Source organism: Mycteria americana, chromosome 5, assembly GCF_035582795.1.
Source record: "Mycteria americana isolate JAX WOST 10 ecotype Jacksonville Zoo and Gardens chromosome 5, USCA_MyAme_1.0, whole genome shotgun sequence".
In the NCBI taxonomy this organism is placed as follows: domain Eukaryota; kingdom Metazoa; phylum Chordata; class Aves; order Ciconiiformes; family Ciconiidae; genus Mycteria; species Mycteria americana.
Window position 1 is genome coordinate 17,012,425 of NC_134369.1, and position 15,455 is coordinate 17,027,879.

Sequence of the window (15,455 nt, forward strand, 5' to 3'; positions counted from 1 at the left end):
ATTCAATGCTGAAAGCAGACACAATGCCTCAGCCGGAACAGCAGAGAAGCTGCGCTGTTAAACATGGTGCTTTGCATGTTCCTGTTTCTAGAAAGCGAGGGTTTTGTCTGAATACACCAGCAGGCTAATGCGTGCTGTAAGAATAGCTGGTGGGAAAGTTGCCTGGTGCTTCACTGCAGCACTAAACACCTATTGCTGCTATCCTGGTTCCCTGCAGATCCATTGTCATCCTGTTTTGAAATATTTTGGTTAACGGCCAGTCCATGGCATTCTCTCTTGCAGGTAGAAATCCCGTCCCTTCCCCGTTCTTAACTCACAAAGCCAGGGTTCAAAACTTTTAAATTGCTTTGCCGGTTCTGCACAGCAGCTTGTATGGTCTGATACTTCAGATGAATTTTCCCCCAGTTATTAACATGCACCTGGTAAGTTCATCAGCAGCCTGGGGGTGATTTTTATCTTTAGAGACAGAGGGAAGTAGCTTGCAAATTATACCATTGTCCTGCCAAACTTTTTTTTTTTTTATGCTTTTCAAAAATAACTAAAGAGGTTTGGTATCTTTGTGCTTCTGTGCAATAAGCTAAATTCATCCTTAAGTAATGCTTTTGGTTACAGTGAATTGTGTACATGTACCTCAGAAGTAAAATCTTATGCTAGGACAATACCAGAATGGCTCAAAAACTGGCAGAATTTGTTTCATAATCCACAGAAAGCAGTACTTGGCTTTTAAGGCTAGTGAATCAGGGTGGTCTTGCAGAGTATATTTCAGCTGAGCTTTGCGAGGAGGCAAATGACTAAATGAAAGCATGAGTATGTGTTGGGAAGGGTGTACGTGGTTCAGATCGGAAGGCTTTACGTACACCAGAAATTACACTTTAGGAAGGTAACTTGGGAGGGAAAGTGAAAAAAGAAATCTGCTTTCTTCACTTGTCCTTTTGACATGTAAGAACACATGTTTCTGCTCTGGCTTCATCCCTGACATACCGACTCTTCGCTTCACCAAAGGCAACTAACGCAGATGTGAAGCTGCGGAAAGCTGGAGGGACAATGAGACTGGGAGCTGCGACCAGAGCTGCAGCTGTTTACCATGGCTGTCGAGGTGGTGGTGGTGTTGGGGCATCTGATCCTCCAAAGAACTCATAAAAAAGAGCTGCCAGCCTTCAGTCTGCTAAGAAGCAGTTCTTCGCACATTACCTTCAGTGGGTTTTCACATCGCTCTTCCTCCGAAGGAGCGCACTGTGCTGCTCCAGCATCGGCTGTGCTGTGGTCCGCAAAGGGCAGGCTGAAACGGTGTCATGCAGCAGCGCGCGCTGCCTGGGAGCATGGTGTGGCCCCCGCACAGCTGCCAGCTGGAGCCATGCAGAGGGTGAGAAGCAGGGTGGCTGTACAGCTAGTGGGGTCCCTCCGGCGAGTTGCTTGCTGAAGGAAACAGCAGCGGGCAATCGGTCTGCCACAGCTAGGTGCTACCCTTGGGGCCCAGGCCTTATCTCTGTACCGCGCTGCCTTTTGCTGCATAGATAGACCAGGTGTTTAGAGCCAGCATGGCTATCTCTACTAGGACACGTGATGCGGACGCTCTCTGTGGTGGCAGCACCTGAGGCATAATCAAATTAGCCAGAGGAATTGATTTGTCTACAGTGTATATCCTCTCGCAGTACACTGCAGCATCAGCCTCGATGGGGAGGACACTAGAAGAGCACAGCCGAGAGTGACATGGTTTTGCTTCCTGTTTTCAAAGCAATGGCCTTTGTACAGAACTGCAGCAGCTGGCCCTCGCTACTTACACATAACCTGGTCTCCTGCATCTCCCCCTCTTTCCTTCTTTAGGACATTCTTGTAACAAGAGTCAGAAACCCTGAGCTCCAGGCCTGCCGTACAACTGATAGCTGGAAGAAACCACACAAGGAGGCATGGACCATGGAGAGGAAGCTAGGGAGAGATCGCGGCTAGGACTGCTTGTTCGCTGGCTGCCAGGTGTGCATCATGGCCTGGGGGGTTTGGCATGTCCACCCCATGTGCAAGGAGAGACTGCGGCATTGTGCAGAGCTAGCCAAGCTGTTGTCTCTGGTGCTGCACAATTCAGATGTGCTGAGGGGGGAGCATGCCCACAAATAAATGAGTCTGGCGCCAAAATACCTTTTAATGTATTGTGCCAGGTCCTCAGCTGGGATAAAGCTCTGAGGTCCCTCTGATACTGGAGTCTAGACTTGTGTGATGCTGGGCTGTGGCAGAGAAGATGCATTTGTCTGCCAGTCCTGCTCCAGCTGGTGAGCAATGCTTGCTCTGGTTGGAAGTCACCTTGGAAGGAAGCTTTCACTGCTTACTCTGCTAGGCAAGCAGGAGCATCCTGCTTAAAAATTATTATTCTTGATACTGCTCTGATTAAGAGCTGTTTTTTCTGCATAAAGCCGTGTGGGCTGAGAGCCTGCAGTTGGAGAGCAGTATTAATAAATGGCGCATTTGTTTCATGGATATGTGAGGTTTAATTTCCTTCTGGTTCAGTCATCACTGGTCCCATCTTAATAAAAGTCCTTTCTGAGACTGCCTCATTAGTGATTTTTGTCCTGGTTTTTTTTTTCCACTATTGGTTAAGCAGTTTTTAGCGTGAGCTTGTGGGAGATAGCCCTTGCCTTAAGGACCTCTCTGCCCAGCAGGCACCGTGATTGCAGGGGCTGCAAGTGTGCAGGAGATGAGCCTGGAGACACACAGTCATTCTTACACAATGCTCCTTGCTCAAAGGGACCTTATTTTTCCCCTAAAGTTAGGGCTAAACTTAGTATAGGGCTTCACACCACCTTGAGGAGAACAGGGCATGGGAAATATAAAGACATTAATTGGCTGAGAATAGGTCTCTCTTGGGGGAGCAGTTATAGATGGTATCAGTGTGTCTTCTTAAGCAAGATGAACTACGGGCTCTCATCTCTACAACATCTCCTCCGTACCTGACTTTTACTTGGCCTAGCACAGCCCTATGTGTGGGACGGAGGTGAAACTCCCTGTTTGGGACAGATTTTTGCCCAGAAGCTATATATTAACAATCTCCATCCTTTCCCCTTCGTCCTCTGATGTATTTGTATCTTTAAACAGAGATAGCTGGGTTGGGGAAGATTATGTTGTTTTGGCTGCATCAAGCAAGTTGAGCCCTTGGCCCCTTCCCTGCTAGGTGGGAAGCAGCCAGCAACCCTCCTGGGAACAAGCCCATGTCAACCCTCTGGGTAGATGCAGGGTGTCACTGTGGGGGAGTATGAAGGTCACTTAGAAAAACTGGGCAAAAAACCTGAAAGGTGTGATCTGGTCACTTACAAAAACTGGGCAAAAAACCTGAAAGGTGTGATCTGGAAAGGTAATCCTGAGTAACACGTATTGAATAGGGCTGGAGAATTGGGTGGGTATCATTTGAGTTTCTGAGGAGGAGCCAAACCACACTGATCCAGATGAGTATAGAAACCTGATGTAAATCATGTTGCTTAGAGACTCTGTGCTGTGGGCAATTGTAGCAGTAGTAGGTCTAAGCATAGTTTTAAAGGTTTATTATTAGAAAGTGGGCTCTATAATCCTCAAACTGCTGTTGAAAACAAGAAAGCCAGATCACACTTTGAACTATTTCAGCCTTTGCTTCTTAAATAGAGGAGGTATTATTTCTGCATTAATGAATAAAGTGTCAGCAACCATCTAAGTTGGAAGTAACTTATGGTAGAGAGGTTAATTTTACTTGTTCTCTTTGTTTATACCCAACATGGTTGTTTTCATTGTAATTTTCCCCATTACTTAAATACATCATAAATTGGGATTTTACTATGCAGGAGGCTTGTAAACATGCACATTTATATACCACATAGACAATTATGGAAATATGGCACTTGTATAAAAACCAAGCCGATTTAAATGAATTACAGAAAAGATTTCTAAACATTTGAACTCAATGAAGTAAGGGAGCTAATCATCACCTTAGGTAAGCTTAGCAGGATCTTAGTAACATTTATGCCAGTCACACCTTTTGGGAGAAGCCTAAAAGCTTTGGTCCTTGTGAGCAAAAAGCTGTGCTGATTTATGCCAGCTAGAGCCCAGGCATAGTGTCACATGCCATGATTTATTTTTTCAGACTGAACTTGCGCATTCTTCCTATGACATTGACATTCTTTGCTGTAGCTGTTGCTATGAGAGGGTGGGCTTAGATATGGGTAACTGAAATTGGAGGCTAGTAAGTGCGGGCTTCTCTCACGCTCTTCCCAGTCCCAGTGTGGTTGCATTAAGCAGTTAGTGCTGATCACTGCTGCTGGCAGTGCTGTAGATTAAAGGCTTCATTAACTCAAGTATATCACTCGAGTCACACACGTCTGTTGTTCAAAGTGTGCTTTGTGCATTAAGATTATGGGTCCAGTTCAGAAGCCTGTACTTGGACATAATTCCTCAATGGACAGAGATGCATTTCTTCCGTTCTCTTTTCCTGTTCAAGTATCTATATCCAAAATACACTGAGTGCAACAGAAGAGCCAAAGTTATCTTTCTCTGTGGGTAACTGCATAATACTAAGGAAATAATAACTCCAGTGAAATTAGACTCTTAGAAAAAGATGGCATCTGGAACCTGTCTTCTGCTAGCATGTGGAAACTCCTGAACAGCGAAAAGATTATTAGTTATATAACTCTCTTCCCTCCCAGAGTCCTAAGTGGCTATTATATGAGCACTTAATTTTCCTACTGCCCTTCGTGTCACATAATGCCCAATAAATTTGTAATTACAATAGAGATGTAGGTTTTGCTTATTGCAGCACGGCCAAAATGAAGGTGATGGTTATTGCTTCTTCTAGCTCACTTGTGCCCTTCCTATATTGATTTCTTATACTGCTATAATCTAAATAGTGTTTAAGCTAATGGCAGGTTTCTGTATGACAAGTGTCTGGAGCGTCCCTCCATGTAATGCTGAACGTGAACAAGTATCCAGCTGACATGGAGCAGAAAACCGTGTCTAGGAGAAGATTACATGCCACCAGAGCTGCAAGGTGGTAGGTGGCCTGGGAGAGAGCTTTCTTGGAAGATTTCAAGTGTGCTGGGGTGGGAAGAATTTCACATACCTGCAGAGAGCCTGGGGGCTCACACCGCAGACTCTGACCCAGAATTGCACAGGGCGCAGTTTCTCTCTGGGTAAGTGCAGCTTGTGTCTGTTCTTCAGTTAACTTAATGTTGCAGGCTGACTCTTGTGTTGCAGATCTGCCTGTTAATGAGGTCGGTGGCTGTTTTGATTCACCTTGCTCTGAGCTTATGGAAATGCCTTGTTTCTACCAGCAGGCTACGTTTTCTCCCCAAACCTAATTTCTACAGAATACTGCAAAACATGTACCTTCCAAGACTGAGGGGAGATGAGACAAGCCATGTTATTGAATTGGCCTTGGGACTTTTGTCAAGTTTGAATGGTGAGGTTTCATTTTTTACTCCTCACCAGACACCAGCTTTGGAAACACATATGGCGCCAGCTGGCATCAGGCATTAAATTTCTGAGTGTGTATCAAAACAAGTGCATTTATCCTAGTGGCAAGTAGCCTCTGATTGAATCGTTGCTTGAGATTGAGGGTAAGTCTGAAGTTAAGCGAGCTGCACGTTTTTCAGCACATACTAGACACACGGGGCAGATCCTCAGCCTTACGCGAGTCATTTTGTCTCCCGTGGCTTCAGCAGAACTGGGCTTGTGCCGTCTGAGAGCCTGTGACCATAGCTTGGCTGCTTTATCCCTATTTGCTTGTGCCTTTTGGTTTTGTTACAGCATAAATCAGAGCCAGTCAGGGCGCTTGGATAGCAGTGCTGACTTGTGCTCCATTGCAAGAGAAACTAAGCAAGTTGCATGGCTTTTCCCTGCAACCCTGATATAAAAGGAGTGTGATGACAAGTTTATCACTTAATTGGCGTTTGTGAAGTTTCCACTTGGGTAATGCCCCATGCATCTGTGGACTTGCACCCTGTTGTGGTTTAACCCCAGCTGGCAACTGAGCACCACACAGCCACTCTCTCACTCCCCCACGGTGGGATGGGGGAGAGAATCAGAACGGTAGAAGTGGGAAAACTTGTGGGTGGAGATAAAGACAGTTCAACAGGCAAAGCAAAAGCCACGCACACAAGCAAAGCAAAACAAGGAATTAATTCACTACTTCCCATTGGCAGGCAGGTGTTCAGCCATCTCCAGGAAAGCAGGGCTCCATCAACGTAACGGTTACTTGGGAAGACAAACGCCATCACTCTGAACGTGCCCCCCTTCCTTTTTCTTCCCCCAGCTTCATATGCTGACCATGACATCCTATGGTGTGGAATATCCCTTTGGTCATTTGGGGTCAACTCAACTGTCCCTCCCAACTTCTTGTGCACCCCCAGCCTACTCGCTGGTGGGGTGGTGTGAGAAGCAGAAAAGGCCTTGACTCTGTGTAAGCACTGCAGTAATGAAAATGTCCCTGGTAAGCAGCTGCATGCTCATTTGTGAACATGGTCTGCATTTGTATATGCAGCCCGATTACAGCAGGGGTTTTGCAAGTGAAACCTGTGATATATTGGTGTGAATCCTGGAAGTGCATGGGTTAGTGTTTGTGCAGGTTAGTGTTTGCACCTGCCCACCTCACATCTGAGATTGGCTGGGAAAGTCCAATTTATCTTAATGTAATTTGTGTCTGATACTGACTTGCCCAGGTCACAAAATCTTAGCACAAGAATAGATATTGGAAGTAAATCTCTGACTCCACTGTCATACTTTGACCTTACCTCCTCCTGTCTCTTAAAGCATATTGGTCCCATGATAACATGAGGAGGGCTGCTGCTTTTTTATAAGGTACCAGAGTGGCACCTCTCTAAATACACGTCTTTATTGGGGTACATTGCTATTTTCCCTTCTAATTTTCTTTAACATCAGTGTTTCACAAGCTTTCAGCCTGCAGGACATGATATGCAGGTAGAGTATTTCATTCAGCTTTCCATTAAGCACAAGACAAGCTGAGCTGTCCCTCCTGGGTTTCCCAGCACAGCCCTGCTTGCTTTTGCCAGATTTTGCTGATCTTATTGCAGTCCCTTGCAAGGATTTGTACAGCGAAAATCTCTCGCATAGAGCTGCCGGCTTTCCCAGCCACTGGCAGCCGCCTTCCCCTTCTCTCTCAGTTCTACCTTCCTGTTGCTTTTGCAAAAACTTCACCTGCCAGGTGTGCGTGAATCTGGTGTGTGAGCCAGAAAGGTGAGCTGCAAAAGTGCCTTTTGGGTGCCAGAGGGAGTTTCACCCTTGGCATGTCTTTGGGAATGGCTGGAAGGGCTGGCATGTGCCACCTGCCTTCTCTGCTACACTAATGGCTCTTCCAGCTGTTATCGTAAGGGGCTGTGACGGCACCAATGCCTGCAATGCTCTTCATTTAGACCTGCATTATTCCCCATAGATTGTATGTAAAATGAGGTCTTCTCTGCTGAAGAAGTTGCTTTTGGATGGAAGCGCCTGCCTCCCTTTCCTCCCAAATACCAATCCCTACCGGCAAAGCAGCACGTGGCAGGGTAGAGCTTTGCCAAGTGCCCGTTTCCCCTGAGCGCCCAATCTTCCATGCATCTCCTCCGCTGTGTTCGAGCAACGGGGTGGCTAGGGCCCTCCAAGAAGTACATAAATGTTGCGGTGGGTTGGGGGGTGCAGATAAGGCTGGAAATGGGAGAGTGAAGGCAAAAGGGGGATATCTGCTCTGGGGACAAATTACTCTGTGTGCAGACTCCTCACTGCTATTACCTAGAGGCTCAGCCTGCCCTTGGTGCTGACAAGGAAAGAACTGACAGTTCTCCCTGGGGCATTTTATTTTGGGTCTGCACACATCTTAGAGAGACTGGAGAGAGGCCCCAGTCTTGCCACGCAGCTTGCGGGGCAGATGTCGGTGTGTGGCACTTGTCTGCAGCAACGAGCCTTGCAAGGGGGTGCTGCTTTCTGCTGTGGCCCTGTGCCCCACAGTTGGGCTTACCCAGCCCCTCCAAGGTAATGCTTAGAGCAACATAAAACTTAACACTGCTTTTTCCAGGGTAACAGCAATCTGCATTCTTTTTCACAGAAGAGTGTGATATAAATAATGACAAGTCTCCTGAGAACGTGTGCTTGTAGCCTGGAAACCATCCCCAGGATGAGTTGCGGAGACTTTTCCATAAGCAGTAGAAATTTTTTATCTGGATTTTAGCATGACAAGCCAAATAACTGCCCCTTCCTATCCTGAGAAGAATTGCCTGGGACAGCCACCGACTGTGCATTTCAGGGTGCTGGCTGGCTGGCTCCTGAAATTCCCTGTGGCTTCACAGCATCCCCCTGAGGTCCTGGGCAGCACTAGGGGACGCAGCCCCACCTGACCTTGCTCGCTGAGGAAGGGTGCGTGCCCTTGCGGTGGCCTCACTGCTGCTCTGATGAGCAAAATGAAAAGACAGACCCGTTGTGGTTCAGGTTTTTAAACATCTGCAAGGGGTTCTTTTGTGAGTGTTATAGCAAAGGAAATGTTTGGAGAGGCCTGCTTTCTGCTACACAAAAAGGAAGATCTGGAATCCCAGGAGGGAAGAGCAGTCTTTGCTCTGAGATAAGATGCTGGCAGGCAAATGCTATTTTTTCGCTTTGATTTCTAAGAGCCAGTGGACTACCCTGGAAGCATTAGTCTCTGACTACAGTCTCCTACAGCCCTGCAGAGACATTTGAATTCTTGACTGGTTTAACACTGTTGGTCATTGGCAGTGGTACCTTGCTGACCGTACTCAGAAGGCAATCTCCAAAACTGCTGACAGCTATAGGATTGCTATGGATGTGGAGTCAATCATTACTACCACAGGTTAAGAAAAGGTTTTTAAAATAGCTCTGCTTGTGATCCTGTGCCAGTCTGGTAGACAGGACAGATGATGCTTGGTAATGGAAAAAAGCAAAACCAACCCAACCATAACAAGCCCTAGCAAAAACACATACATCCAAGCTGAGGCTTCAGTTCAGGGTGAAATGTGTTTGTCAGTAATTTGGTTTTTATGACTTAACATCTGCTAAAGAAAGGCTTTGCCATCTTGAAGGCTTCCCTGCAGACCCAGAAAGCCAAGGGCAGATACCCCAGTGACTTTGTAAGGTATTGGCTGGTGTAGTGGTATCTCACTTTGCCTGCCTTATAGCAGTAGGTCCTGCGTAGCAGAGGAGGGTCCCAGAGACACTGTTGCATAGCTTGTTGACCACAGTTAGCCAAGCTAACATGATTTCTCCTTCTATTCAGTACAGGGGATATCTTTATGGATACTGTAACCTCCTTAATTGCTGGAGGGAACATCGTAGTCCAGTGTCTCAAGGTAGCTTTGAGCAATGTCATGGTTTAACAGGCAAGAAGCAGGTACCGCATGCATGCAACACATGGCACAGGCAGTGCCCTGATGTGGTGGGGATTATCTCCTTGGCTCCAGAACCACCTGCCTCTACTTTAGGCTGTTATGGGACTGTTCCCTCACATTTCTAAGACCTCCTGCAAGGAGTCTTTTGAAGGCAAGACTCCAGTTTCCTATTTGTGACTTTTTCCCAAACTATTTTACATCCCAGGTGTTTGCAGATGCATTTTTTTAAACTTGCGGGTATAGCAGTAGAGAGCTGCAATGTCCAAGAGCTCGCAGGTGACATTGGCTGCTGAGCCAAACTGGCCTCGTCAGCAGCCCCGTGAGCACGGTCAGTATGACTGCTCAGCACCCAGTGTTTTTTAATTTCTTCGTTAAGCAACTGAAGACAAGACAGGACTGCTGTTGTATTCATGTTGCAGCTTTGCTAACATGGGCGTTGCTATTCCTATGTGAGTGGCAGTTTGGCTCCTCCTGCCTTGACTTGGGAAGGGGCACAAGTGAAGGCTGCCTGCCACCTTTGCCTGTTACCGCTCGTCTCCCTCTCTGACCACTGCACAAGGATTTACAGTTGTAGCTATTTTGCTGTCCTCTGGAGAAGGCTACAAAGCTTGTCTAATGCTTCTCTCTTTTACCTTCCCCAGCCATTTAATTAAATATCCTTCATACATTGTGTGTTCAGTGCAGTTTTCTCCTAAAACCTATCCTAGACAATCCCCTTCAGAAATTTACTCCCATACAAGAGATGATAGGGGGTTTGGTGGTAGATCACACCATGGCTAAGGTCAAGCATTGGGTAGCACAGACTTCTTTTGAGCAGTGTCTATGGCTAGGGACAGACAGCAACCTGTGGCAGAGAAATCGCACTCGGAGAGCAAACATCAGGAAAGAGACCCTTGCAACAGCTGTGTCTGCAATCTCGCGTTGCTGGCACTCCCACGACACGATGAGCCTTGCTCACATGCTCTCCAGCTGGCTCGGTACAAAACGTCCCGTTCTCAACACTTGCCTGCTGCTGCTCAGCTGGGTGGCCGTGCCGTGCCCCCGCTGTGCCCAGACATGCTGCCGTGCTGCAGGGACTTGAGCTGTGGTTTCCCCTGAGAGAAGCTGGTGCAGGCAAACGTTGCCCTGCTGCCAGGTGGCTGCAGGGAAACTGCTGCTCCAAATTTCCTTCCTTCTTTGTGCATCTGGGGGAAGACCCTCGTCTGGAAGATTTTAACCTCAGTGCTGATTGATAGGTTTTCACCCCACCATGGTTAATCCAGAGATCAGGTTGAATGTTGATGTGACTGCAAGTCGGGCAGGATTTTGGCTTTGAAATGAGACCTTTTGTTGCGGTTCTCGTTTCTGTGATCAGCTGTGTGTGGAGCAGGACAGACCTGCACAAGGGCCCTTTTTAGATGCTAGTTTGATTAATCCTCACCCACTGCCTGCTCCCCTGTACCTTCACCACAGGGTGACTTTTCTGATGCCAAGAACTTGTGCAGCAATATATCTGAGTTCACCACCCAAGGACTGTGAGGGCCTGTGCCAAATTTTTAATTGTATTTTTCTGGTAGATAGCCATAGCTTGGTCTTAAGAAAAAGTCAAGTGTTTCTAGCTCTCAACTCTCTGTCAGTCTAGGGTAGAGCAAAGCTGGGAAATGCGGCTGGAGCTTACTTTGCTTAACTGGATGTGAGCCATGGGGAGGAAGAAAGTACCCAGGCTGCTGGGGTAGAGGGAGGGATGAGAGAAGCCAACAAACTAGGCCTACTTTGCAGGAGGAGTTGAAGACACCATGGGTGTGGAATAGCTGCCTTGCACCCACTGCTCCTGCCATAGGTAGCTGAGCTGGCAGGATGGTCCTTTTGCAGGTGGGAAGCATTCAGGCTGCGCCCTGTTACTTCAGGCTTGTGCTGAACGATAGAGGCTCTCCTGTCAGACAAAACCACGATTTTTTCACCACTTGCGAACAGGTCTGGCTGGACAGCCGAGCACAAGATGAGTTTCACTGCATTACCCTTGTTGGAGAAATGGAGGCCCTGAGTTGTGCTGGGGAGTGCCAGTAGCTGCCAATAAAGCACAAGGCCTGGCAAAACTCATTGCATGGCATAAGCATGATGGAGACAGAGGATTATGAGCACACACATTCCCCCAAATGCAAATCATGTGTCATCTTCTCCTGGGTGATTTATTAGTTATTTTACAAGTCCATTTTAGATGGAGCCTCTATGGTCTTGTCTCCACTTGAGGGGAGGAAGGTTTATCTATCACCCTGAATTTCCTGCAGCATGTGGAACCTGTTCAGGAGCTGTCTGCCTTGGACGCCTTGGCCTGTGGCACCTCCAACACAAACGTAAACCACCTTATTGCACCTTGCTTGCACTAATATAGTATTTCACTAATATTGCACCATAGTATTTCAGGCAGGTTGACTGGCTGGTTCAGTAACTCTTCACCACCCTCCATAAACAAGCACTTTTTCTTAGAATTTTATTCAGGAACAACTTGAGGCATGTATGAGCTAGTGCCTTCCTTGACAAAAGGCAATCGGATCTCCCCAAGGAGCATGTTTGCTCCTGCAGGAGAGCAGAGTTGGAGGTGAAGTGCTTTGCACTCACCTACACTTACCAGAGTGTACCAGTTAGGGCTGTCCCAGCCAGCCCTAATATTTCAGCAACACTGTGGAGTGAAAAGTGCTGGCTGCCTGGCCCCTTTACATCTCATCCTTCTCCTCCTTTCACCTCTGCGAGCCACCCAGGAGGGGTGCAGAGCTGAGCGGCCAGAGCAGGGCCTTTGCTTTGTGGCCAGGTGAGGTACCACGCCAGGGCTGGTCATTGTGAGGGCCCCTGCGTCCACCCAGGAAAGGGAAGATGTAAGTGGTGAATTTGGGTACCGAACAGCTGAATCCTCCCTATCACACACACATCTGCGCCCCTGCCTAAAAATTCTCTCTTTTATATCGGTTTCAGTGTGTACACACTCAGAAGGCTTGATGTTGCACCATCTGAGCAAAGGTGGGAACATGCAAGCAAGCCCAGGAGGATGGCGGCTTTGCAGTCAGATCATGCGGGTTCGTGGCCAGGAATTGCCCAGCACTGCTGCGTTCCTCCTTGGTTCAGCAAAAGCTGACGCGTCACTGAATTCAGGGGAAAATAGGCTGCCTCTGGCTATGATCTGTGCACACGTGGGCTTCTACTTATGGTCTACTCATTTTGGTTAAGCACAAAGATGGGTCTTCTGTAGGCTCAGCCTGATGGGGAATTGTGTTTGTTCCCCATTGCTCCGTAGATGAGAGCCTGTGGCACATATGTATACTTTGTCCTAACTGTGGTCCATCCCCAGGCTGAAGCAACTCTCCCTCTATGACTCTGACTGTACAGAGGATCATCGGTGCCTTGCAAAGAGCCACATAGTCTGGGGAATGAGAATTCACGGGCTTGCAGTGGCAGCAAAATACATGGCAACAAAGCCACATAAATATTTATTAGCGCACAATTAGGGGTAAGAGCTATTGTCACAGTAGGGCAGAAACAAGGCAGGATGCATGATGCAGGATGCCAGAAGCCAGGAGAAGCAGCTCAGCCGTAGAGACACAAAATGGTACTCGGCCAGCCAAGGCCGCCGGGAGAGATGGGTGGAGGACAATGGCCCAGCTTTTTTTGGCCAGCGTGCACAGTCGTGCTCAAGTGTTGCTCAGTGGAATAGCTGGGGTATTATTTTTAAAACACTTTTCCTGGAAAGCGGCATTTTACAGCCCAATGGGCGTGAGCCATATCCCCACAGCAGGTTGGCACACAGGTGGTGTCTGGAAGAGGCTGTATACTCATTTTCTGTGCAGGGTCATTTAGGGGACTTGTGGAGAGAAGAGCATTATTTGATACTCCACATTATTTCCTGGGACCAGTGCGAGGCTTAGGAACAGTGAACTTTGTCCAGCTTAGCATTTCAAAGCAACAAGCTTCTGACGTTCTTCTGTACCTCAGGAGCAAGATGTCTCCCTCCATGTGGCAGCTGGATTTTCTTCATCCCAGTTGTGATGTAGACACAGACAACTGGCTCCAAATTGTTAAAGAAAATCATGGCACTGGCTTACAAATGTAGCCGTTCCTCTGTGGATGCAGAGTTATGCTGGGGTAGAGGAACTAGCTGTAAATTTTTTGGCTTGGTTACGTACCTGCAGCACTCAGAACAGGCTGGCTGTGCTGCTGAGGAGCAGCATGGATGTTCCCCAGGTCATACCCTGTAGTGAATATTGGTTTATACAGATGTGAATCATGAGCATCTCCTAGTGCTGCATAATGGGGGGGCGCAAGAAGAGATCATCCAGCAGGGACCCCTGGGCTCTTGGCGAGTCACCGATAACTAATTTGCAGATATAGCTTAGGAGCTGTTGTATGAAGCTTTTGGTCATCTTTCTTTGTGTGCTACATGTTGTATTTTGCACATTGGGAACTTTTTGTCAGTCCTTATTACCCAGAGTTACTTCTTCAAGTCTGCCACTTCTCCTGTAATTGTGTTTCTTCATTGGCTAGCCTAACCTCTCAAGACATCATACACCAATACCAAATCACAGCATGGTTGGAATACTTGTGTGATAGCGTCATCTGTCACTGTTGAACAACAGCAACAAGGAAATGAGCAATATTTCAAACTGGAGCAGAATGAGAACAGACAAAACAAGAAGGGATACTGTAAACCTATGAATCTCTAGCAGGGAGGTGGATATCCAGGCCTTGAGCCTCCAGAGAGCTGCATGTGCCAATACCATGTTCTGTTTGAAGATCACAGAATCACAGAATGGTTGAGGTTGGAAGGGACCTCTGGAGATCATGTGGTCCAAAATCTCTTGGTGAGAACCAGGACGCAACTTCTTCCTAGTCTGCCTAAGTCTTGGAGGGTTTCATTGGATTTTGTTGGATACAGATAATTTAACAAATGATACTTCCACTGTAACTCCACAAATACAGAGATAGTGGCTTTACAGCAATTGAAACTAATTTTTAAAGACTCTAAGTAACTTAGTAGTCATAGCAGTTGAGAAAGTGCCCTAAATTATGCTCAGTTTAGAAGTTCAAAACTTGGAAATACTGCCTTGTCATTGTGTTTAAGATGTTTTCTGTACTGCATTTCAGCCCAGAGTAAATTAGCGGTGGAAGAAGAAAAGAAGTGGGAAGAAAAATGCAATAGAATTTGTAAGAAAATGGCAAAACCCAGCTTAAAGCCATGGCAATCACATACATTAGCAAAAAGGACCTTGTCACGTGCATCAAGTGCTTCCTTTTCCAACACCACAGCACAGCCCCATCTCACATTCCATCTCTGAGACACAGGTGCAAAGACACATGGGTGGTTTGATGCAATTTATCCACCCAGTCAAGAAATAATGTTCCCTTCCCTGAGGTATAGGCAAGTCCAGTCATGGATTATGTACTTGGCTTTCCTCAAGCCACAGCCTCCAACTCGTGTTGGTATATGGTTTCCCAATACCAGCCTTGACTTGTCCTCCAGGTGGTGAGCTGCCCCATCACCTCTTCCCAAGCCTCAAGCCACATGTCCAAACAGAGGGCAGTCCCCCAGCCTCACCCTCTGGTTGCCTCAGTTTTTCTTGGGAGACTTCTCCCAAGTATTTCCAGTGCCGCACCATCCCAGCAGGATGTGCTGCCCAGCCCTCAGCTGCGCGGGTACCTCTGTCTCAGCAAGCGGTGGCCCTCGTGTTGGCACTCATTTTGGTCAGAGCCAGCACAGGGGCTCCACTCAGCTGCGGCATGCAGTAACTGGCAAGGGCATGTTTGGAAATAAGTAATTTGAAGTATACTTGTAGAAAAAGTGTAAAGGAATAAAGTGTTAATGATGAGAAGCCTGTAGCCCTTCTGGATATGCGAGGTTATTCTTATATGAGGACTCCCTAACACTGTAAATTCCAGGGTTACAGGTGAGTAACTGAGACTGGAATCTGACCCCTTATGCCTGAAAAATTCCTTAATTGTTTTTAGGATGGAAATAATACAAACCATTATTTTAAAATAATGCTGGCTGGGCTTGGGAAATTCACATTCAAATAGTAAGAAACGGTAATTTTAAGTTTACCAAGCAAACATAATCTTTCTGCACAAGTGCATATCTTATATTCAGTAAGG

General features: G+C 47.1%; 1 protein-coding gene across 1 annotated transcript in view; it reads left to right on the forward strand.

Annotated features, from left to right (window-relative positions):
• Positions 1 to 15,455, forward strand: part of TMEM86A (transmembrane protein 86A) — a 30,310-nt gene that overhangs the window by 1,015 nt on the left and 13,840 nt on the right. The gene's annotated exons all lie outside the window — the stretch shown is intronic.